General features: G+C 39.4%; 1 protein-coding gene across 6 annotated transcripts in view; it reads right to left on the bottom strand.

Moving 5' to 3' along the window:
- Window positions 1-25,861, bottom strand: part of LOC149578339 (phototropin-1A-like) — a 338,062-nt gene that overhangs the window by 286,108 nt on the left and 26,093 nt on the right. The window lies entirely within an intron of this gene.

Raw genomic sequence — 25,861 nt, 5'->3', positions numbered from 1 at the left:
AATCAACATAAAAAAAGTGCTCCAAAATGGCAATATATAACATGCAAATTGACAGAAGTATATCTAGATTTGAATTATATCATGATACAGTAATTGATTCTAAATGCTACAGAATGTTCTTTCTTGAAGGTAATTCCTCAACTAGTGACTTATCTGAATATAGTGGTGAATATGAACATGGCAATAAAAGAGTAGAACAAATTTCTCAATACCAATTTAGCGCTTACACTGTAATATTCCAGAAGCGGAGAAAAACGTACAATTTAGGTACATCGTGTCCACAAAATATGATACAAATGAATTGCATACCATTTTCTATGTACACAAGTAGCAGGAATCTTAAACCACTCGATTTGACGGCATTTACAATTTTTCACATTCTTGTATATATTTGATTTTGAATAGTGAATTTTTAAAAAAATAGAACTTATTGTTGTACCATTTACTGGTGGACTACTGACTCATAGGGAATTCCTAATGTGAACATTTTTTATAATCTTCACAATTTTGATTGGCTTCCTCTAAATGCACTGTAAAATAAAATAAATAGGAGGTTTGTTGTTACATCCTTCAATGTTGCCAAATTGAGACTACAAATGTGGCTTTTTTACCTTTTGAAAGAAGATAAAGTTGGGCATGAATTCCTATGAGCTAATGCATGCCTTTGCACCATTCTGATATTATTTTTTATTTATTTTGAGCACTTCATTGAGCTGGATCTTTAACTGTCCTTTCACATCACATTTTCAGGAAGTAGGAACTGCCCCTTCAGACCGGCTTTATAGTCAGGGGACTGTCCTTACTTCAACCAGTCCTAACAGTCAGCTTTGCAATGAATAGAAGAGTATAAAACGAAGGACCTAAGAGATATATCAAGGGTTTACATGATTACACATTTGCTTAGATGGGTAGCAGTAGACTTTACTATTACACACAGTCCAGAATAAATCTGAAAATTCTAAGCCCCAGAACAATTTGCTCCTTTGCAAATTGCTAGGAATCTTGTCCTCAATATTTTCTGGCAGAGGGAGACTCGACAAGTTCTGATTGCTGAAGATATGGATTGCATTAGTCGGAATAAGCCGCTTTATGTTATATTCAGTAGTTTTAATGGAATGGACATATAATTTAAGATAGAAACGTGTGGTTCTTTAACTACATATTGACTTTGTAGTGAAACATTAGGTAGTACCTTTTAACCCTATCAAAGGATATCCATTAAAATTTTAAGTGCTTATTAGACTTTATCTCTTCCTATTAGAATAATTATCAAAAGAAAGTATAAAGATATGGGAAATTCAAAGATTTGGAAAAGATACCAGAGCTTCCAAAGACAAGCTAATAGCCACTATAATGTTTCCATTTCTGGGTTCTCTTGCATTGCAGTTGACATGAACCTTTTGGGTGTGTGTCTGCATTATCACATGAGTTGTTTGATGTTACAAATGAGCTTAGATAGTCTAGGAGACTCATATGCATCTTTCACGAGTGATTTTCAACTTCCAATGTGTCCTTCAAGAATCTTGGAGATGTCATCTATTTATAGCAAGCTGTTTGGTTGGCTCATTTTGTCATTATTCAGCAGTGGGATCAGTCCAATGTGATCAGTTTTTGATTGGGATGCATTCTAAGAATCTCTACAAAATGGATGCATTGTGGCTTATTTTAATTATTTTACTACGGATGCTTAAATTATTTTAAAATATTTTACAAGCACCTTAGTGTTATAGCTTGTCAAAATCAAGATGAAGAATTTTAAACCTTGGATGCATAAAACAAGGACCTTGTGTGTTAAATTATCATTACTTTGATATAAATGTAATTGCCAGAGTTAAAATGGAGTTTAAATTAATTAAGTGAATTTTAAATGGTGTTTTCCAAAAGTTGGCCAAAAGAGAAAAGTATAAATGGGAGATAAGGAGCTCATTTGTCATCATGCAAATTATTATTTTCTCTAGTATAGGCCCTTGGGGTTTGAGATTGAAGTTGTTTAATTCAGCCTTCAGGAGGACAAACAAACTCTCTAGAAAGATCAGCTACAATGGTGAGAAAGACACCCGAGTTGTTGCAGTGGGATTTGCGTAGAGCCTCAAAGTGAGTGTAAAGGTTACATGCAATTTTTTTATGAAATTGTATAAAACATAAAACTAAATGTCTTTTATCACTAGCACTCTCAAAGATTTAAGAGTCTTTTGGAATATTCGGAAAAAGGCACTGAAGTTGATAATGACGTGGAACAAAGGAGATTTGTTGGCTTGTCATATGAGGAATTTGGGGAGGATTCGAGAGCTTTCCCTGGTTCACATGGTGTAAGAAAATTCTTCCATCTTTAATTATTTCAAGCTCCAACATATATTTGAGGAATCTAGATGCTAGCTATGACATATTTAGCAAATTGAAATTCTAACCATTTCTAGAGCTTAAGAGAGGCATTAGGAAGGAAGACATCATGCACTAAGAAGAATTTTGATCTGTGGGGCAAGATTATCTTTGACACTGTAAAGGAGGTTTGGTTTCTTCATCTTGGGTGATTGACATTTTTAATTTTGGTGTTTTATTGGGTCGAATGACTTTGAAATTAGAAGGGTTGCTAGGATAAGCAAGTAATACAAGTAACAGATAATATTTTCATGAACTCTGGGTTCCAAAGGACATGAGGAAAAACAAGAGGTCACAAGGTGTATAGAAGGGTAAAATACAAGCAAAACTGGTAGGCATAGGTAGTTATAAATGAGTGATATTATTCGTGCCACTGCAGCCATTAGTCTACATTTTTATCCCATTTGGGAAACAACTTTTGTTGATGAATGCCTACACAACAGTGGTCCCTTTGAGCCAATCTTTCTACACTTCCTACTTGGCATAGCTTGCTATTTGGATCATGAGTGGGAGCTTAGCTTCCATCTAGGTTTATGTGCTTGGATTGCTGTTGCATATTCAGCTCCAGTAGCAGAAGCTACTGCTATTTTCTTGATTTACCTCATTGATCAAGGAATCTTCTATGATGGTATGCCTTTAGGCACCTTTGAGACTTTTAAATCCCTGATCATATTCCATGCTGAACACAATATTCCTATGCATCCATTTCACATGTTAGGTGTGGTTGGCATATTTGGCAGCTCTCTATTTACTTTTATGCATGTTTCCTTGGTAACTTCGAGTTTGATCGGGGAAACCACCAAAAATGAGTCTGCCAATGCAGGTTACTAATTTCTTCGGGAAGAAGAAAACTACAATACTATATATGCTCACAGTTATTTTGGTCCTAATTGTTGTGTTGGTCAACACCATCAAGACATAGCTGAGGCAAAATAGCAAGTGGCTTAGAGAGGATGCAAGAATTAATACCAGACCAGCAGGGTTGTAAGGAATTTGAGTCACAAAGGGGGTCACCTAGGAAGCTTCACCAAGTCTACAGAGGAGCAACATACAGTACACCAGTTCTTGCAGCCTTTTTAAAACCCTTTGTAATGTCCCCTTCTCCATGCTAGCATTAATGGTGCCTAGTTGGTCTATCTTTCCATCCGGATAGGCTAACAGCATTTGTTTAGGATGTCAGCCAGTCACATGAGTTTTGGTTTCAGTTCAGAAGATTTGAATAGGAAATCCTAAGGTTTTAGTCACTTTATTTGATTGGATTGAAATGTAAAGTACTTTATTATTTAAAGTCACTTTAGGACAAAATGACTTAAGTGACTAAAAGACGAAATAGTCTTTTATCTCACATTGCTAAGATGTTTGTATCTCCCCACATTTCGAGGTGATAAAAGGAAGCTTTTTGCATTGGGATTCACATTGGGATTCACACAACGAGTATATGTTATTTCTACAAATCCTAAAAGGTTGGTTAGATGTGACTGGATTTTCTGAAGGATGAAAACCCTTGAAGGAAAAGTGTGAGACTAGATGCAAACCTAGTACCTCACAGTTCATTAACAGATTGGAGTTCAATTTGGTATTTGAAGGTTAGGTAAGAAGTTGGAATTACTAAATCACAGAAAGAGAATCTGGTCGATGGTGTTAGTGGCTATAGAATACCATTTAGAAGACTAGACGGCATTCAAGGAGGCAGGTATTCCCAGGTTGAAGATTCTGATGAATTTTTATGAAAGTAAATATTCAGCCTCTTAGATTTGAACAGTGATGGTGTGCTTCCTATTTAGAGGAGTTCACGGGATAGTATAATTCAGACAACCAGCGTGACATACCTCGGTAATGAATAACTTACACATGAATCCCACCACTTTCAAAGTTGGTTGAAGTGCGTGGTTAACAAGACAGTCATAGTGTCACAGGATCGACAGAACAGTGTACATTTGACAGTCAGAACTAAGAACACGGTTGAAGGTGATCACGGGTTAGTGTGTTAATGTTTCACGGCACTTGCGATTGGTAGCGGCATTGGTTTTATTATGTTCCAGAGCTAGAGTCGGCCCCTTTATCAGCATGAGTAGCAGAGTGGAATCCAGTGGCAGGCGGCACATTGGTTGATGCCTAGAAATGGTGACATACTGGGAGTTACTGCAGACTTAGGCTTTCATAGCGGCATCCACCATTATTTTGGGTCTGTCCATCTTTCACCCATTCCACATCATTTAGATTGCAGATTTGTTAATACTATAAAGACTGCCATTAAATATTCAACATGTAGCTTAAAGGTCATATATTTACTGTCATGAATATAAGGCGTGATCATTAAATTCTGAGTTAAACTTCTAAATTCTGACTTGCTGGGAATTCTGGCATCTTGGTTGGCATAACCATTTCATAGCAGTATTTTCCGAGGAAATAGTTTAATGAGGATACAATAATAATTTTGCTTGAGGATTTATATACATGACAACTGTTTGATGAAATCCTTGTTAGCCCAAATTCAATATTTTAATCCAAATCCAGCAGAGAATATTACACCCTTAAGTTCCAAAACTTTCTGATTCTAAAGGTCTGTAACACCCACAGTGATAATCTGAAGATACAGGTTGGATATAGAACTTTCCAACAATTGTTTTCTATAGCAGCTCTTCATTTTATGATGTCTGTGTAAATCTAAGAGTTAATATCAGACTTGTTATGGTTGGAGCTGAAAGGTTTCCCTATATATTTATCAAACTCTTTATGTGTTCATCTGCACTAGTCAATGATTGAAAGGTATTGCAATCTGAAACATGAACCTTGCAAAAAGGGAAAGTAGATATCCTCATTGTAAGCAACTGTTAATCCAAAGATGCAAAAAACTGGCATGTTGAAGTTTGATACTACTTAAGCATGGTCTTTTACAATATTTCCTGAAGAAAATTTGGAGTTTGCTGCATACAGAATCAAGTACATAAGGTTTCCATGCACTAATTTCCAGGTCAAAAGTTTCGCATGCTAACTCTGATTTTCTGTACTTGAACTGCAGATATTGCTCAGAAAATTAATTTGTAATCGGTCATTTCAGCCAATAAGGTTGCTTTCTCTCATTACTTGTTAGTCATCATATTGTGCAATCTTTTGGAAAGTCTGAGATCATTAAACCAAGTCCTATAATGTCATGTCCCCATTTTGGAGGCAATTTGATTTAATTAATTTAATTAATTAGATTGTCCAAAATAATGAATATTTTATGAGGATGACTAATTAATTATTTTAATTAAATAAATAAGTGGTATTAAGTTAATTATTTATAAAGTTATCAAATAAATAAATATTAAAAGGTAACTTTATATTTAATTAATTTAATAAAGTGACTTGAATTATAAAATATTTTATAAAGTCACTTAATAGATAAAATAAAATAATATTCTAGAAGTTTCTGGAGAAAGTGGAGAAAAAAGAATAAATAGGCATCCCGGGCTTCATTCTCCTTGTCCAGTTTTTTTGTCTATCTCTTGACATCAGATTGTGAATACAATCACATGGTCTATTGTGAAGCCAAGGGTTTCAGATAGTCTATTGGTCTTTGGGAACGATACCTTCCAGTAGATCGCATAACTGAGGCAGTGAAAGATCTTCTAAAGGGTTGCACTTTGGAGGTGGCATTCAGCCATTTCAAGTTGAGCAAAATTTGTGGCCAAGGGCCAACATCCATAGGATTTTATTTTGAGGAGTTTAATTGCATATCTTGTGGAAGTTTACTTTAGTTCTGGAGGGTTTGGTTGGGCAATATTCAGCTGTGCTAATTTGGAGATTTTATACACAGTCAGCCATACTCAAATATTCTATCAATTTTGGAGAAGGAAAGAGCTTTAGAAGGGTTCAATTTTTTTTATTAAAGAAGAAGGATTCTTATATCATTTAGCCAGCCATTTTCGGGCTGAGTTGAAGCATATTTTGGAAATTCAAAATTTGCAGGTAGGGCATTATTTTTCAGTTCAAAACTCACAGTTGATGCAGCAATTTTTGTTGGGACTTTGAGCGCTGCATTCCTTCAGTCCAGGCGCTCCATTTGTGAGCATTTTCGTCACTTATTAAGGGCAGTAAAAATATTAAAGAATCGCAGGGTTTCCAGTAAGAATTTGCAGCCAGTCTGGGAGTTATTTTGTTTTGTTGCAACTGTTGTAGTTGTGCCATAATTTTAGGGCATTTTCGTCAGCATTTTTCAAGGGCAAAAACATCTTTTAAAAATCACAGGTGTGGACTGTGTGGTAGTTTTGACTGTCCCAAAAATTAAATAAAACTACAGTCTAAAACTCCAGACCATCTGGGTTGGAAACAGTACAATTTTGCAGGAGTTTTCAAGCATCTTTGGTGCCATATGCAGGTTCAGCCAAGAGGCAGTCCAGGGGTTCGATCATCAACTCCAGTATCAGCATATCCATTATAAGAATCGGCAAGTGCAGATCATTCTAACATTCGACTGTAAATGCTTGCTTGAAATTCTGTCCAGTTCAGCAGCAGGTTCAATAGCAGGGTACAGTCGCCATTATTGGGCACTACAATGATTTGAAATTTGTCACCAACACCAGCAAACACCTATGCGATTTATGGCAATCCAGGTTCCTTCGATTTTGAATGTATTTGCTTGAAGATTTTAAATAATGTCAAGTTGTTGAAAGAGTTAATAGTTTCAATCATTTATATCTATAGAAGCTATTTTGTTACAAGTTGCTTATTGTAAGTGTAACAAATCTACCATGAATGCATATATATTTCACATCCATATCTGAACTAAGTTGATTGCTCAGTATTTTATCCACAATAGTACAGATCAGATTTCTTGCCAAGTATTTGACAAAATTCTATAGTGCAATATTAGTGTTTTGGTGATCTTATTAGCAAGGATCATTACAGTGGTATCAGAGCGATTTTCTTGCCATCCTGTTGGGGAGAACTGAATTACATGAGTGATCAGCACTCGATTGATTTCAGAATGGACAGAAAGAGGTACACTTCATGGTCAGCTAACCGTCCTACACGGCCTACCTTCCTGAAAGAGGAACCACAAAGCAGTAAAAAAGGTAATTGTTCAAACAGTTTGATGATTGAGGCTATGATAAAAACAAACCGTGCGTTGAGTGACAAGTTGGCAGATCCAGCTACTATGGATAGTTTGGTTAGATGGGCAAATTCACTATTTGGAAGATCTTTGTCGTCGGTAGAAATTGTGTATCGGCCGACGGGTCCCTTCGGAAAGGAAATTGTGTATCGACCAACGGGTCCCTTCGGGAAAGTTCTTGTTATGTAGCCGACGATGAATAGTTTGTAGCGGACATGATGTATCTGGCCGATGGATACCTTCGGGAAGGTTCGTCGGAAAGTATTTATAACCCCTTCGGGAAGCATTGTATTCAATTATCATATCATATGAGAAAAGCATAATGTACTGTTGGCATATGCGAATAATAATAGAAGTTTTGCTATTTGCTGTTCGGTGCTCGTATCGATTTCCTGTGTGCGTTGCTTAATTAATCCATACGGTAAACATTTGGCGCCGTTGCCCGATGGATCTGGCACGCAGGCAGGCGGAGATGAATTAAATGCCGAATCAGTTGAACAAAGACAAGAGTAAGCTAAAGGAAAAAGATGACATACGCGTTGCGCAGGAAAATTTAATTTTGGCTCAGCAGATAGAGCGTCGAAGGAGGTTTCAGAAGATTTCCGACGGAAGCAAGAGTGCGAAAGGATTGTTGAAGGAGACTCGACAACGGCTTGATTTGGTGGAAGAAGCGAGGGAGGAGTTTCTGAACCTGCATACGCCACGGGAAGAGAATCCTGACGGAAGCATATCGACTCGCACGGCTCGGAGTGCAGAAGGAGCACGAGCGTGGAGTGACCTCTTCGTCCGAGATATACTTCCGGAACGGATAGCTACGGTTGACAAACCCTCTTCTTCACCAAACAGCGCGGAAGCAGAAAACTGCGCGGGTGTTGAAAACAACGCGGAAGCAGAAAACAGTGCGGGTGTGCAAAACAGCGCGGGTGTCCAGAACAGCGCGGGTGTACAGAACAGCGCAGGTGTCCAGAACAGCGCGGGTGTTCAAAACAGCGCGGGTGCTCAAAACAACGCGGGAGTGCAAAACAGCGCAGGTCCACAACAAAACCCTCGACATACAGTAATAATGGCAGGTCCGAAGGAGAAATTGCCTAAATTTGATGGTGATGAAGCAGCTGATCCCATTCGACATTGTAAAACATGTGAAACGATCTGGAGGGCGAATGGCATAACAGATACAAATGAATGGATCCGACAATTTCCCGCAACCCTACGGGGTGTTGCCATTGATTGGTTTACTGATGCCGATCCACAGAAATTAAATAGTTGGGATAACATTAAGAAGGAGTTCATCGCAGAATTTCAACTTTTGCGTGATGACAATGAGATTGTCGCAGAGATATTCAATACCAAGCAAAAGAAGAATGAAACTATACGGGTCTTTGCCAAGAGGTTGAAGGACTTAATCAGTAAGATGGAGAATAAGCCCACTGACGGGTTACAGAAAAGATGGTTCATTGAAGGCCTTCACCCAAAGCTACGGAAGAAGATGAAGATCGTGCCGCCATCCACATACAATGAAGCTTACAACCGAGCAATGAACCTCGAAAGTGACCAGAAGACAAAGAAGAAGAAGAAGACCAGCTCGTCCGATTCAAATGACGATGCATCCTCCGGAAATGATAGCAGCGATGACGAAGGAAGCAACAAGAAGGTTCGTGCCCTTCAAAAAGACATGATTCGGATGATGAAAGAATTCAAGAACATGAACAAGGAACCTAAGGGCAATGACCTATGGTGCACGGAATGTATGAAAGAAGGCCATACGAAGGGATCCTGCCCGAAAGAGCAATTTTGCGAGATCTACCAGATTATGGGACACTCAATAAAGGAATGCCCTTTCAATTTGAAAACAAGAACACCACAGCAAGTGTTCCTGACACAGGAGGCCTCTCCATCCGGAGGGAACGGGAACACCAGTACGGAAGGTGCCACATCAGGCGGATATAGAAACAACCGGCGCGGTCCAAACAACAACAACAGCAATAACAACAATGGTGGCAACAACAACAATGTGGGAAGAAGTCGAATTCAGTACGATGCGAATGGTCGGCCAATTGTTCAACGCCGCGCATGCAATCTGTGGGGTCACTTCGCCCGAGAGTGCACAATGACGAACCCACCAAAGTTGTTGTGCCGATGGTGTGGACCTGGAGATCATGATGATACTAAGTGTCCGAAGTCCGGAGTAAACTTGATTACCGTAAGGACAGACGAAGAAGAAGTTCTGGCAATCACTCGGAAACAGGCGAAGCTATACCCTGACCCAGTGGAAGAAAAGAAGAGAATGGAGGAAGCAAGGGCAGAGATCCAGAAAGCAACAAAGGTAGAAACGGCACACTTGAAGGACACGCCGAGTACTTCCGTACGGAACTGCGTAGAACAGAACATTGTCCGGCAAATTTTGCAAGCCGAGATACCTGTCAAGATAAGTGATCTGTTGCTCACTATGCCTCAGCTCTGATCGGCACTCACAAACATTGTTCCCGCTGCTCAACTACCAGGAGAACATGGAAGGAAGCAAGAAAGTGGAGCAAGTACAGTGCACAAAAAGGAGAAGGAAAGTGGCGCAAGTGCAGAAGATCCAATGTTGTTAGCCCTCTCATCCGGACGCCATCCAGCAGTCGTCAAAATGGGAATTCTCGGGACTGTATTGACGGAAACAATTGTGGACGGAGGGTCCGGTGTCAATGTGTTGCCTGAAGACACTTGGAAAAAGTTGGGACAACCGACATTATGGCCGCCTACATTCCAGCTGCTAACGGCCGATCAACATGGAATCAAGCCATTGGGAGTCCTGACAGCACAACCAGTGACGATTGGAACACAACCGTTCCTGTTGGACTTTGTCGTGATCCCACTGAAGCGGAGAGGATATGATGCCATTCTGGGCCGAGGGTGGCTGATACAAGCCAAGGCAAAGCACGATTGGAAGAAAAATACTTTATCACTCGAAAGCAAAGGCCGAAAATATGTTATCGATCTACACACTCAGATGGTTGGAGAAGAAGCTCTATCGTCAAATTCCGAAGGAGAAGATGATGAGAGGAGGCAGAGTATGGAACCCAATCAGGAGGGAGTCCTACGATTGGAAGGAGATGACGATCTGGATTCAGTAAATGGTCTTTACCACTGGCAGATAGAGGATTACGAGCTCTTTCCAAGTTGTAATATGCTAAGGATCGACGTAGGAAAGAAAGAAGGAAATGAATGTCCGAAGGAACACAGAGAAGCCGAAGGAGGAAATGACTGTCCGAAGAAACACAGACAAACCGACGGAGGAAATGAATGTCTGAAGGAACACGGAGAAGCCGAAGGAGGAAATGAATGTTCGAAGCAACATAGAGAAGCCGAAGAAAGAAACGCGGGTATAACTGAAGCTGAAGAACATAACATACAGTACGAACCCAAGAGAAGGAAAGATTCTATTGTACGACTGCGCCGGAAGAAAGTATTACGTCAAACCACAAATATAGCAGAAAGGTACCGGCAGCCAAGAAGACACACGATACCGTCTGCACAAGCAACAAAGAGGAAGGGCTCAATAAAAGTTGTAGCAGTACAGAGTGAAAGTGTTATTGACGGACAGAAGGGGTAGTTGACGGAGTCCATGGTATGGGGCTTCGGGAACAAACTGGGCGATATGGAGATGACACAGAACAAGCGTAGCAGGTTTCCACTCGGACAGTGGGTGTTGTACGACGATCAGAATGAGATCAAACCAGGCAAGTTCAAAATTAAATGGGTCGGGCCATACCAGATGCGGGAAGTAAGCAATAACAGAGCAATAAACCAGTGGATGCTAGACCGAAAGGAAGTATTCGATGTAGTGAAGAGGTCGAAGTTGAATGTCTGCAATGAAAGAAGTAACGCACCCCCGTGGACGAATAACTGAGAGAAGACTGTAAGTACTGTATATATGTAAATATTGTAGATAATTGTTCCAGAAGTGAGATTTTCAAAAAAAAAGAGAGAGAGAGAGAGAAGTGAAGTAAAGCACCGTACGGTTTCTGGAAAGCACCGTACGGATTTTTAAGTGCCGTACGGTTTTTCAGAAGTGAAGTACGGATTTTGAAACTAAAGTACAGATTTTGAAGAGCATCGTACAGTTTTCCAGAACTGAAGTACGGATTTTGAAGAGCATCGTACAGTTTTCCATCAGCAACGTACGGATTTCATGTTACCGTACGGATTTCCATCAGCAAGGTACGCATTTTGTGTTTCCGTATGGTTTTCCATAGCAAGGTACGGATTTTATGTTGCCGTACGGTTTTCCATTGGCGAGACAATCCAAATTGCAGTAGGGTTTTTTAAGAATGTACGGAATTCATGTTGTAGTACGGTTTTTAAAGCCACCGTACGGATTTCATTACCACCGTACGGATTTTATTGCAACTGTACGGATTTCATTGTTATCATACGGATTTCATAGTAAGGGGCATTGTACAGTTTCCACAAGCACCGTACGGATTTCACAGTAAAAAAAGATTGTCGTACGGTTTTCAATGTTTGAAGAATGGTGTACGGCTTTTCAGATAAATTAATTGTACGGGCTCTCAAGAGGCTGCTGTACGGATTTTTGGAGGAAGATACCGTACGGCTTGTTATAAGCTTGTGTTTCGTATGGATTTTAAAGCACATATATTAAGCATACGGATTTTAGAGCCATTTTTTTATACGGATTTTTAAAGAAAAGCAGCGTACGGAAATTGCAGCTAGGAATGCGAGGTGATTGTACGGATTTTCCAAGCATATCATGTGTAGGGATTTGGATTGCAAGATTACAAATTTTGAAGAGTGGGGTTTTTGCGTACGGATTTCATCACAGAAGGATGACAGGAGGTTTTCTAAAAAAAGAAAAAAAAAAAAAAAAAACGACGACAGAATCAAGTTGTTCAGAATGAGTGACAGATGATGCCAAAGGGAAGAGGACACATCCATGGTTGCCAGAAAGAGTGCAGAATTGGCAGATAATGACAGAAATGGTGTGTTCCGTGCATTTTTGTGTGGGTTTTGAAGTGCTAATTTGGTCTTGGCGGCGAGAGGTGCTGCCCCTCGACCCCGCCCTGTACTGGGAAGCGCACCCAGGGCGCTGCCCCAGGACCCCGCGAGGGGCGCTACCCCTCGACCCTGCCGGGGGCGTTGCCCCCTGGACCCCCAATCGTTGCGGATATCAATCGTGGGAGTCTGACCAGTTGAGAAGAATTGAAGTTGCTGCAGGCATGGACCTTCTGTGTACCAGAGGCAGTGGGAGCAGGTGTTGGCTGTGAGGCTGTGGATGCGTAGAGAGCTCGGGAGGAGCTGATCATCCAGTTGGAGGCAGTGCAGCGACACTTGGCTCAGGGTACCGAGGAGTTGGAAGCAGAGAAAGCAGCACAGGTGGCTATCAAGGTCAGCTTGAAGAATCAGTATTGTGTTAGCAAAGGCTATAGATGCAACGGGATGAATGTGAAAGTAATATGGCAGATCAATATTGTTGTATTAGTTGTTTGAGTTTTGTTTTGTAGTCGTCAGGAGACGACTTTTCTTTTTTGGGGGGAATGATGTCGTCGATAGAAATTGTGTATCGGCCGACGGGTCCCTTCGGAAAGGAAATTGTGTATCGACCGACGAGTCCCTTCGGGAAAGTTCTTGTTATGTAGCCGACGGTGAATAGTTTGTAGCGGACATGATGTATCTGGCCGATGGATACCTTCGGGAAGGTTCGTCGAAAAGTATTTATAACCCCTTCGGGAAGCATTGTATTCAATTATCATATCATAAGAGAAAAGCGTAATGTACTGTTGGCATATGCGAATAATAATAGAAGTTTTGCTATTTGCTGTTCGGTGCTCGTATCGATTTCCTGTGTGCGTTGCTTAATTAATCCATACGGTAAACAATCTTCTCGCAAAGCACCGACTAATACAGTGAGGGATGTTACCAGGAACCTTAATGAGGAGTTCAAGAAACAAGCTTGCAACTAGGTAGAGGTTTCAATTCCTATTCAGCCACAAGGAGAAGTGGTGAAGGATATTACACTAATGGATAGTAACTGTCAACTTGATACTCAAGTTGAGACAGTTGTATACAGGTTGCCAAAGGATGATGTCTCAGGTACTCAGGATGGTTTGGTTCCAACAGGCAGTGACTACAGCATAGTGGGTTCAAATGATGATTATGAGGATGTTGTTGTGCATGATGGTGAGATACCTGGTAGAGATGAGCAGACATTGAGCATTCATGACTTTGTTGAGAGAGAGTACCAAGCACAATTAGATGCTTCGTCACATGAGGTCGAGGCTGGTAGTACTTCACATGATTTGTCCAGCCAACTGAAGGTGAACAAAGACAGTATTGTGACTTCATTATCTCATCATGACAGGATGCGGGATATGATAGAGGATCACATCCGGATGATTCAGTTACAGGGTAGACATAAGGGAGTTCAGGCAAAGTCTTCTTGTATTGACTTACAGGCGATTAGGGAAGGAATGGGAACGATGAAGTTGAATTATTTACTTCTTCTATCAAATCGTGACCATCTTCTTAGCCTTGTCGGAGACTATTCAGATGCCTTGAGGAGGAAGGAGGAGGAAGTTGACAGGCTTTCTTGTGAGCTTGAGGACACTCAAGTTTCTTTGGTGAATACTCCATTGGCATTACAGGACTGGGAGAGACATGGGGATAAGCATGGCATGGAGTTGAGTTTAGTTTCATCTTGCACTCCTGATACTCAGCCTTCTGCGGCAGGCGGATCATATGCGGTCGTTGATAATGTTGTGAGTTCATCTTGCATTCACATCCAGGATACGAGGACAATGTCAAATAGGTCTGTGGAGTTAGTATTAGTCATATTACACAGGTGAGGAGTTTGCTTGAGTTACCAGCTGATTCTAGTTTACGGATATGGACTCGAGATTGTTATATTGGCGTTTGGGATTCTGTTGACTGGAGATCTTTAACACTTTTTGGTAGCAGTGATTGTTTGGGTGCTATCATGGATTTGATTAGCAGATTGCACGGTGTTGTCTTTTCTTGTGCCAACAACTTGTCCAATGTTGGTATTAGTTTTTATACACCGGTGTTGGGCTTTGTTCATATATCCAGTCGACCATTCTTGCTGGAATGTGTTGATGATCTTTCATATTTGGCAGTGTGTACAGATGAGTCCCAAGATCATATTGGCATTGATGACATCCAGGAGGATGCAGTGGGCAGTTTTGAAGACTTAGTTTCCTTGGTAGTTTCTTTTGGTACAGAGGAGTTGGACAGTGGTGCTATAGTTTTTGATACTTCGTATGTTGATATGAGCTTTGGAGTTGATTCGCAGGATATGGATGGTAATAGTCTAGAGACCAGTAACTTTGAGGATACTCCTTTAGACAGTGCGTCAAAGGAGGTTTGTAGGAGACAATCTAGCCAGTGCCAACATGTGTCTAGTCAGTTGAGAGTTAGTGAGCGAGACATTGCTATCGCTTGCCAACATTTCGATGCTGCTCGTCAGTTGTTAGCAGTTTATGGATGGGGTTCTCCTACTAGTGATGAGCAGGGTGTCAGTTATCTTTCCTTGACAAAGATCCACTCTTTATGGGAGGCTATCCGGATTTTGAGACAGAATTATATGCAGTTGGTAGCCGACAGAGATTATCTTATGGAGTGGGGGAGTATAGCATACAATGCATTATTGGCCAAGGAAGATGAGGTGAGTGAGCTTACTCAGTAGCTCGAGGTGACTTCTAAGATTCTTGAGAGTACACAGTTGGCTTTCGAGGAGTCACAGTTTCATTTGGCTAAGGTGACCATGGAGTTAGAGGGACTGCAGTCTTTACCAAATTCTATACAGTCACAAGCTGTGGTGTCTGGTGATCCGAGGATGTCCATGGTCAAGATTGTTAGAGATAGTGGAGATGGGAATGCATCCATCCTTGATACTAACATTGGCATATCGGGTTCGTTCCCACTAGAGTCAAGTTCAGTTGAGTTGGGTGCTGCAGTAGATTGTTGTGGTATGCCTGACATGGTGGTGGCCTCTAGTACTAATTGCACTGAGACTAGAGATGTTGTATCAAAGATCATGTGTGATGTTGGTGAGCCGGCAGTTGGCATCGTTCCTGCTAGTGATACTACACCCTTGGCGATGTCTTCGGAGGTAGTAGTCAGTTTCAGCTTGGTTAGTAATCGATTGCAGTTAGTTTCATCTGGATTGCAGTCTGAGCCACTGACTGAGATTGGCGCATTCTATTGGCATTACACTATGAGATATGCTCATCAATTTACCTTTGATGACCATGTTGATGAGATGATGATACAGAGATGTACTTTGGTTCCTAGTGCTTGTCATCAGTTATGGGACGGTTTGACGCCACAGGATGAGAGTTGTGATGGGCATGACATGGCGATAGGTTCTGCAGTTGACAGCTTGATAATACATGACTTAGAGCAGGAGTTTGGGAGTGATGCTTCAGCAGTTGTTGTTATTGATTCTACTCCTTTGGCTATGACATCTCCTAACTTAGTTGGTGATCAGTCACAGTGGGTTGTATCACTTGTTCATGGTGAGCTGTTGATTGAGGTTGGTTCTTTTTATCAGCATTATACTGCAGAGTATGTACATCAGTTAGCATTTGATCCTTGTGTTGAGGAGTTGATGGCAAGCAAATTTGGTTTGGGTTCCATTTCTTGCTGTTTATCTTGTGATGTCTTTTCGCCATCAGTGGTGCATGGGAGTTATGGTTATGAGACAGTGGCCGATGATTTGCAAAGTTGTGTTGACTGCAAGAGTTGTACAATATGTGGATTCTCCATACTTGGTACAGTTTCATTCGGGAGTGTTCACCATTGTTGCAGAGTTAGATTGTACATTCCGTATAGGCCAGTGGGATGCGTTGATGGTATTTACTGTGTTGGTAGTTTGAGTTGTCCACTTTACTTGGGTTTTGATGTTCTAAGAGTTTGTGTCTCGTGGGTTTTTGACTGTGGCAGTTGTGATTTTGGAGTTTGGTTGAGCTGTAATTGTCAGTTTGATTATGGATTCCTCTTGGTTATATTGCAGAGGATATTGCAGGAGCCTATGTTGATTGACAGCAGTATAGTTCATGACTACATTTGGGATCCAGGCGGATTGCTTGGTTTATTGTTCAGCCATTGCTTGGGGACAAGTAATTTCAGGAAGGGCGGACTGTCATGTCCCCATTTTGGAGGCAGTTTGATTTAATTAATTTAATTAATTAGGTTGTCCAAAATAATGAATATTTTATGAGGATGACTAATTAATTATTTTAATTAGATAAATAAGTGTTATTAAGTTAATTATTTATAAAGTTATCAAATAAACAAATATTAAAAGGTAACTTTATATTTAATTAATTTAATAAAGTGACTTGAATTATAAAATATTTTATAAAGTCACTTAATAGATAAAATAAAATAATGTTCTAAAAGTTTCTGGAGAAAGTGGAGAAAAAAGAATAAATAGGCATCCCGTGCTTCATTCTGATCGTCCAGTTTTTTTTGTCTATCTCTTGACATCAGATTGTGAATACAATCACATGGTCTATTGTGAAGCCAAAGGTTTCAGATAGTCTATTGGTCTTTGGGAACGATACCTCCCAGTAGATCGCATAACTGAGGAAGTGAAAGATCTTCTGAAGGGTTGCACTTTGGAGGTGGCATTCAGCCATTTCAAGTTGAGCAAAATTTGTGGCCAAGGGCCAACATCCATAGGATTTTATTTGAGGAGTTTAATTGCATATCTTGTGGAAGTTTACTTCAGTTCTAGAGGGTTTGGTTGGGCAATATTCAGCTGTGCTAATTTGGAGATTTTACACACAATCAGCCATACTCAAAAATTCTATCAATTTTGGAGAAGGAAAGAGCCTTAGAAGGGTTCGATTTTTTTGATTAAAGAAGAAGGATTCTTATATCATTTAGCCAGCCATTTTCGAGCTGAGTTGAAGCATATTTTGGAAATTCAAAATTTGCAGGTAGGGCATTATTTTTCAGTTCGAAACTCATAGTTGATGCAGCGATTTTTGTTGGGACTTTGAGTGCTGCATTCCTTCAGTCCAGGCGCTCCATTTGTGAGCATTTTCGTCACTTATTAAGGGCAATAAAAATATTAAAGAATTGCAGGGTTTCCGTGTCATGTCCCCTATTCAAATAATTTTTAAAAAAAAATTTTGTTAAGGCAGGCAGGCTCCAAAAAGGTGAAATTTCGAAAAAAGGGGCTAATCTTTGGAAACCAATGGACTAATAAATAAAAATTATTATTAAATTATATTTTATTAACCCCTCTTGGACGTGAGTTAGGGTTATGCCCTCTTTAAAAGGGGTTTGGAGGCATTTTGGGCTCATTCTACATCTTGATTCTTGCTAATTTTCTTGTTGTTCTTCAGAGGCTGCCAAACCTGTGGAGAAGGAGACCCAAGAACGGGAGTTTGCAGGTTTCCAGGAAGGCTAAGGACGGGAGTTTGAAGCCATTCCATGTGCATGCTCATACAGAGTTTGCCTTTGTGCTAAATAGTGCCGATTTGGGTGTTTTTGGGGTTGTTTTTTGTTTGAGTTTGGGTTTTCAATTGAGTGTTTTATATCAGTTTGGTTTGTTGCTGTATTTCAGACTTTATGATGTTAAAATAGAGCTGAATATATGTATTGGGTCGTGATTAAACTTCTGAGATAGTTTATGAGTGTTTTGTGGTGTTTTCGGGCATTTTTGTGTTAATTTCGGGAGCCCGATTGAGCATAGTTTTGCCCTACATTTGTGAGTTGTTGTGTAAAGGCTATACAAATCTAGAAATGTCATTTTGTAGGCTGTTATGCTGCTGAAATTTCTGTAAAAATGTTCATTTTCAGATTTATTAATAATTTGTGAAATTGTGAAGTTTTTGGCACTAATTTGGACATACCCGATTTGGGTTTTATTGGGAAATTGGCAGATCTTTGTAATATTGGTTGTTTGATTTTAAAGTTCTGATTTGAGACTGGAAATATCATAAAAAATCAGTAAAGGGACATTACAGTGGTATTAGAGCCGTGATCTTGCCAACCCCCAGTTGAAAGCAAAAGTACAAAATCCAAGGAAGAAAAAAGTATGGCTGATCCAGATGAGATGGCAAAGAAATTCTTCCAAGACATCCAAAATACTCAGAAGCAGACAGTGGATGGTTTGGCGGAAACTAGAGAGGCTTTGCGAATATTGACAGAAAAATTACAAGGAATTGCATCTATTAATGAGAAAGGGAGCACTTCAGAGGAGCCAAGAAATGGGAGATCCACACCATCTAAATCAACCAAATCTATTTTCTTGCCTGCAGATGAGCCACCAGTACCAAATCCAGCCATTAATCCAGTGGAAGAGGTTACAAGTAATTTGATTACATTAAGAGCTACTTACAATGGCTTAGATGATGACTTTCGTAGTTCAGTTCCTTTTAGAGAATATGTGGATATGATGAACGCTTTGATGCCCAAGAAAGAGAACAGGAGGGAGCATGACACAAGTGGAAGAGAGCTCAAAAATAAAATAAGCAAGTTTACAGCACCTACTTTTGATGGAACAAATAAAATTTCAGCTAGAGCATGGCTACAAAAATTACAAACTTTCTTCACACTTAACCCCATGAAAGAGAGTGATGCTATTCAATTTGCAAGTCCACTTGGAAGATGCAGCCTATGATTGGTGGTATCATGGAATGACTACTCAAGGTCACGATCAAGTAACTACATTTGAAGATTTCAGTCAAAGGGTGATAGATAGATTTGACCTCAAGGATGATGAAGAGTACTTTAAAGAATTGTCAAAGTTGAAGCAAACCAAATCAGTTAATGAGTATATAGAAGAATTTCAAAAAGTGGCTGTTATGGTACCTGATATGAGTGAAAAGAGGATCGTTTATCTTTTTCTTGATGGTTTAGAAGATTCTGTTAAGGGTTTGGTTAAGGCTTTCTCACCCTCAACCTTACAGGAAGCTATCAAAAGAAGCTTGCAACTTGAAACTTGCGTGCCTATGAAATCAATCACTAATCAAAAACCCCCAAATCTTTGGCAACATAAGGGAAATTTTCAGAAAAAGACTTTCCCAACACTACCACCAAAAGATGTGACAAATGTGGCAAAAAAGAAGGTAGATGAAGAGACTAGGAGTGAATTACGAAGGAAAAAGCTTTGTTTTACTTGTAGAGAACCATGGGTTCCAGGACACAGATGTTTGGGGAAAGGTCAAGTACACTATATTGAAGTTGCTTCAGAATCTGATTCAGATGAGCATGAGGAATTTCATGATACTAAGGAGGAGGTAGAAGAAGAGAAAGTAAAAGAAATCAGCAAGGATGGCACTTTAGCAGCATTATCAGGAGTCCCAAGATACCATCCCTTCCGAATTCGAGGGGTACTAGCAGGGCAAAGGTTGACTATTCTTCTTGATAGTGGGGCAACTCACAATTTTATTGATGAGGGATTTGTCATGAAAAGAGGGCTTAAAGCAGAAGATTTTGAGGGATTCAATGTTACTGTAGCTGATGGATTCACTATGCCTTGCACACGGGTGGTGAAACAACTCAAGATGTCCTTAGGAGATTATGAGTTATGTGATGACTTCTATGTGGTTGGTATTGGGGAGACAGATCTTGTATTGGGTGTTCAATGGTTGCACTCTATCGGAGGCTATTACATGAACCAATAAACTATGGAGTTTAAATTTCATTCCAATGGGAAAGAAGTCATATTGAGAGGGTTATCGAATGGAGCACCTAAGGCGGTCTCTGCAAAGAGGATGGAGAGGACTTTTCGAAGAGGACAAGTAACATGGGCAGCAGGAGTCATAATCCAACCAACAAGCTCTCCAAAGAATCAAGGTAATTTCCATTTTGAAATTCAAAATATTCTTGATAAGCATAGTATAGTTTTCAATGATTTGCCTCCAGGATTACCACCAGATAGAGGTTTTGAGCATGTTATAGAGTTAGAACAGGGTGCCAAACCAGTTATAACAACCCCATACCGCCATCCAAGAGGTTATAAGGAAGAAATTGAAAAAACTATTAAAGAACTCCTGGACATGGTATTCATAAGGCCTAGCTCTAGTCCATTTGCATCATCTATGGTACTTGTCAAGAAAAAGGATGGTACAATGAGAATGTGTATAGACTATAGGGCTCTAAACAAGAAGACCATAAAAAATAGGTATCCCATACCACGCATAGATGAACTCATTGATGAGTTACATGGTGCTGTATACTTCTCAAAAATTGACTTAAGATCAGGCTACCATCAAATTCGAATGAGGAGTGAAGATGTGGAAAAGACTGCTTTCAGATGTCACTATGGGCACTTTGAATTTCTTGTTATGCCATTTGGACTCACTAATGCACCTGCAACATTCCAATCTTGTATGAATAAGGTATTCAGTCAGCATCTTCGAAAATTTGTTTTGGTATTTTTTGATGATATCTTGATATACAGTAAAACATGGGAAGAGCATCTAAAGCACATAGACACTGTTTTGGGAATCTTGGAGCAGCAATCCTTCTATGCTAAGCTATCTAAATGTGAGTTTGGTTCAACAGAGATCCTATATTTGGGACATATTATAAGCTCTAAAGGAGTACAGGTTGATTAACAAAAAATCCAGGCAATTTTGGATTGGCCTCCACCCACTAATCTTACACAGTTGAGGGGTTTCTTCGGGTTGTGTAGCTACTATAGGAGATTTGCCAAGGGATTTTCTCAGCTTGCTGCCCCCTTGACTGATTTGACAAAGAAAGGAGCTTTTGTTTGGACAGAAGAGGCACAAAAAACATTTGATAAGCTTAAGGAGGTAATGAGTTCATGCCCTGTGCTTGCAATTCCAGATTTCTCTTTACCTTTTGTTGTTGAATGTGATGCTTCTGGAGAAGGTATAGGGGCTGTCCTAACTCAAAGGGGACATCCAATAGCATTTGAGAGTCGAAAATTAAATCAATCAGAGAAAGGGTACTCCATCTATGATAAGGAAATGTTGGCAATCATGCATGCACTTCATAAGTTTAGACAATATTTGGTATGTGGGAGATTCATTGTAAAGACAGACCATAATAGCCTCAGGTTCTTCTTGAACCAAAGGGATTTGAATGATCGTCAACAAAAATGGGTAAGCAAATTGCAAGCTTATGATTTTGATATTGAATACATGAAAGGAAAGAATAATGTGGTTGTTGATGCTCTCTCAAGAAAGCCCACTTTGTGTTCCTTATCATCTATCTCTGCTGATTGGAAAGTCTCCATAATTTTAGAGTATGCTAAAGATTCATTTGCCACCAAGATTTTAGATAAGTTAGTGGATGATAATAGGTACAAGGTTGTTGATGAATTGATTTATTACAAGAATAGGATCTTCTTAGTGCCAGGGTCAAAAACTAAGGAGAGGATATTGAGGGCCTTTCATGACACACCTTTGGCTGGTCACCAGGGATACTTCAAGACATACAGGCAAATTCGAGAGCGGTTTTCATGGAAGGGTATGAAGGAGGATGTCTTTAAACACATTAAGGAATGTATGGTATGCCAACAAAGCAAGAGTGAGCAAAATTTTCCTGCAGGGTTGTTGCAGCCACTTCCTATTCCCGAACAAAAATGGGAAAGTATTTCCATGGATTTCATCACTGGGTTGCCCAAGGTTCAAGGTAAGGATTGCATATATGTGGTGGTAGATAGACTAACTAAGTATGCACATTTCTTTCCTATCACATCTGATTTCAAGGCATCACAAGTGGTCGAATTGTTCTTCAAGGAAATTTTTAGATTACATGGTTTGCCTAGAAACATTGTTAGTGACCGGGACAGTAGATTCCTCAGCTCTTTTTGGAAGGAGCTCTTTCATTTGGCAAGAACTGAACTCACTCCCAGTACTAGCTATCACCCTCAAACAGATGGACAAACAGAGATAGTTAATAAATGGATAGAAGGATATTTGAGGAACTATGTTTCAAATCAACAACATGCTTGGGTGAAATGGTTACACCTAGGGGAGTATTGTTACAATACATCTCATCACATGTCTATTGGTATGCCTCCTTTTCGTGCTCTTTATGGTTATGATGCCCTTTCCTTTGTTGATCTAATACTTTTCGATAGCAGAGTACCCGCAGCAAGTGATTTCATCAAGCAAAGCCAAGACATAATAAGGTCCCTCAAGGATAATCTACAACATGCACAAAACCAACAAAAGATATATGCTGACAGGAAAAGGATTGAAAGATCTTTTGAGGTGGGAGATTTGGTATTTGTTAGGTTGCAGCCATATAAGCAAAGCACCTTGAAGAGAAGTGGGGCAGAGAAACTCAAGCCAAGGTTCTATGGGCCTTATAAAATCATCAAGAAGGTAGGAGAGGTAGCTTATGAATTGGAGCTCCCACCAAACAGCAAAATACATAATATTTTTCATGTATCTTGCTTAAAGAAGGTTCTAGGCCAGCAAACCATAGTATCTAAAGAATTACCACCTCTTGATGATGAAGGGAAATTAGTTTTGATACCAGAAGAGATTTTGGATACAAGAGAGAAAAGGTTGAGAAATAGGAGCATCATAGAGCATTTGGTCAAATGGAAAGGATTACCACTAGAGGATGCAACTTGGGAAGGAGCACATATTCTTGAGAATTCCAACCTTCATTGCTTGAGGACAAGCAATATTTGGGAGGGGAGGACTTGTCATGTCCCCTATTCAAATAATTAAAAAAAAAAAACTTTGTTAAGGCAGGCAGGCTCCAAAAAGGTGAAATTTCGGAAAAAGGGGCTAATCTTTGGAAACCAATGGACTAATAAATAAAAATTATTATTAAATTATATTTTATTAACCCCTCTTGGACGTGAGTTAGGGTTATGCCCTCTTTAAAAGGGGTTTGGAGGCATTTTGGGCTCATTCTACATCTTGATTCTTGCTAATTTTCTTGTTGTTCTTCAGAGGCTGCCAAACCTGTGGAGAAGGAGACCCAAGAACGGGAGTTTGCAGGTTTCCAGGAAGGCTAAGGACGGGAGTTTGAAGCCATTCCATGTGCATGCTCATACAGAGTTTGCCTTTGTGCTGAATAGTGCCGATTTGGGTGTTTTCGGGGTTGTTTTTGGTTTGAGTTTGGGTTTTCAGTTGAGTGTTTCATATCAGTTTGGTTTGCTGTTGTATTTCAGACTTTATGATGTTAAAATAGAGCTGAATATATGTATTGAGTCGTGATTAAACTTCTGAGATAGTTTATGAGTGTTTTGTGGTGTTTCCGAGCATTTTTGTGTTAATTTCGGGAGCCCGATTGAGCATAGTTTTGCCCTACATTTGTGAGTTGTTGTGTAAAGGCTATACAAATCTAGAAATGTCATTTTGTAGGCTGTTATGCTGCTGAAATTTCTGTAAAAATGTCCATTTTCAGATTTATTAATAATTTGTGAAGTTGTGAAGTTTTTGGCATTAATTTGGACATACCCGATTTGGGTTTTATTGGGAAATTGGCAGATCTTTGTAATATTGGTTGTTTGATTTTAAAGTTCTGATTTGAGACTGGAAATATCATAAAAAATCAGTAAAGGGACATTACATTCCGGTAAGAATTCACAGCCAGTCTGGGAGTTATTTTGTTCTGTTGCAACTGTTGTAGCTGCGCCATAATTTTAGGGCATTTTCGTCAACATTTTTCAAGGGCAAAAACATCTTTTAAAAATCGCAGGTGTGGACTGTCTGGCAGTTTTGACTGTCCCAAAAATTAAATAAAACTACAGTCTAAAACTCCAGACCATCTGGGTTGGCAGCAGTACAATTTCGCAAGAGTTTTCAAGCATCTTTGGTGCCATGTGCAGGTTCAGCCAAGAGGCAGTCCAGGGGTTCGATCATCAACTCCAGTATCAGCATATCCATTATAAGAATTGGCAAGTGCAGATCATTCTAAAATTCGACTGTAAATGCTTGCTTGAAATTCTGTCCAGTTCAGCAGCAGGTTCAATAGCAGGGTACAGTCGCCATTATTGGGCACTACAATGATTTGAAATTTGTCACCAACACCAGCAAACACCAATGCAATTTATGGCAATCCAGGTTCCTTTGATTTTGAATATATTTGCTTGAAGATTTTAAATAATGTAAAGTTGCCTAAAGAGTTAATAGTTTCAGTCATTTATATCTGTAGAAGCTATTTTGTTACAAGTTGCTTATTGTAAGTGTAACAAATCTGCCATAAATGCATATATATTTCACATCCGTATCTGAACTAAGTTGATTGCTCAATATTTTATCTACAATAGTACAGATCAGATTTCTTGCCGAGTATTTGACAAAATTCTATAGTGCAATATCAGTGTTTTGGTGATCTTATTAGCAAGGGTCATTACATATAAACAAGGAAGAGAGTGTAGCATATAACTATCAATAACAAATCTTAGAGAGTGTAGCATATAACTATCAATAACAAATCTTGTTGACTGTCTGAAAAAAGCACCTTTTAGCCGAGTTTTGATAAGAGAAAAAAATTGGGTAGAAAAGCAAGGTAGCATCTTATATTCATCCGAGTTTTGGATCTATGAGGGATTTCATCCTCAAGATTGTTGAAACATTGATTCATATTACATAAAGGGAAAAAAAGATTATATCTGCTCGGAGCCCACCCTTCCTCTAGATTTATCTTTCTATATACCCCTATTCTGTAAGGGTCGTAACCCTCGGGCTGCCTCTTGACTGTTTACTATTTTAGTTAATATTTATTTTTTATTTGAAGGAGATTGAGCTGTTCAATAAATTGCTTCATTATAAATTTTAACAATGGATTGCTTTCAGACCTGCACGAACCTCCAAGATCATCCATTTGAGGCATATCACTATTGTGTCCAATTGGATGATTGGGATATATGCATTTGGGCTTGGGGAAAAGAGATTTATTCAGCGCTATTTCACTTCAGAACTATTACTAGCACTGTTTATTTGTATCAGAAGTTTATTCTAGTGACATTTCATTATTTCTGGGGTTTACTTTTAAACTTTCATGTTAGCTGCATATTGTAAAAATAAACAAATGAATCTAGGGAGGTTATACAACAAATGCTCAATTGTAATGTTGAAACAATGAAAAGCATCATTAGACCCCAAAAGGTATGCTGCCACTTAGCTCGCACATAAAACTAGCTGCCTAGATTAAATGTAGAAATTAAATGGTGGTGAAAATCACTGACATAAAAATTCAAAACGATAAAAGTTCTTCACAAATTTAACATAATAAGAAAAAGGATGTCCAAAGAAAATTCTAATAATTGATTCCGATCAAACAAAAACAACCAATTAACTGAGAAAATTCAGAGAAAAAACACCAAGCATGATGAAGACCACTAATTGAAGTTAATTCTAGCTAGAGAAGCATCTCTGAGGTTGGAAATGCAGGATGACACTTCATCTTCCT

The sequence above is a fragment of the Cupressus sempervirens genome, chromosome 1, assembly GCF_028749045.1.
Source record: "Cupressus sempervirens isolate cs-2001-9-10 chromosome 1, ASM2874904v1, whole genome shotgun sequence".
Taxonomy (NCBI): domain Eukaryota; kingdom Viridiplantae; phylum Streptophyta; class Pinopsida; order Cupressales; family Cupressaceae; genus Cupressus; species Cupressus sempervirens.
This window is presented reverse-complemented; position numbering and strand designations above follow the sequence as displayed.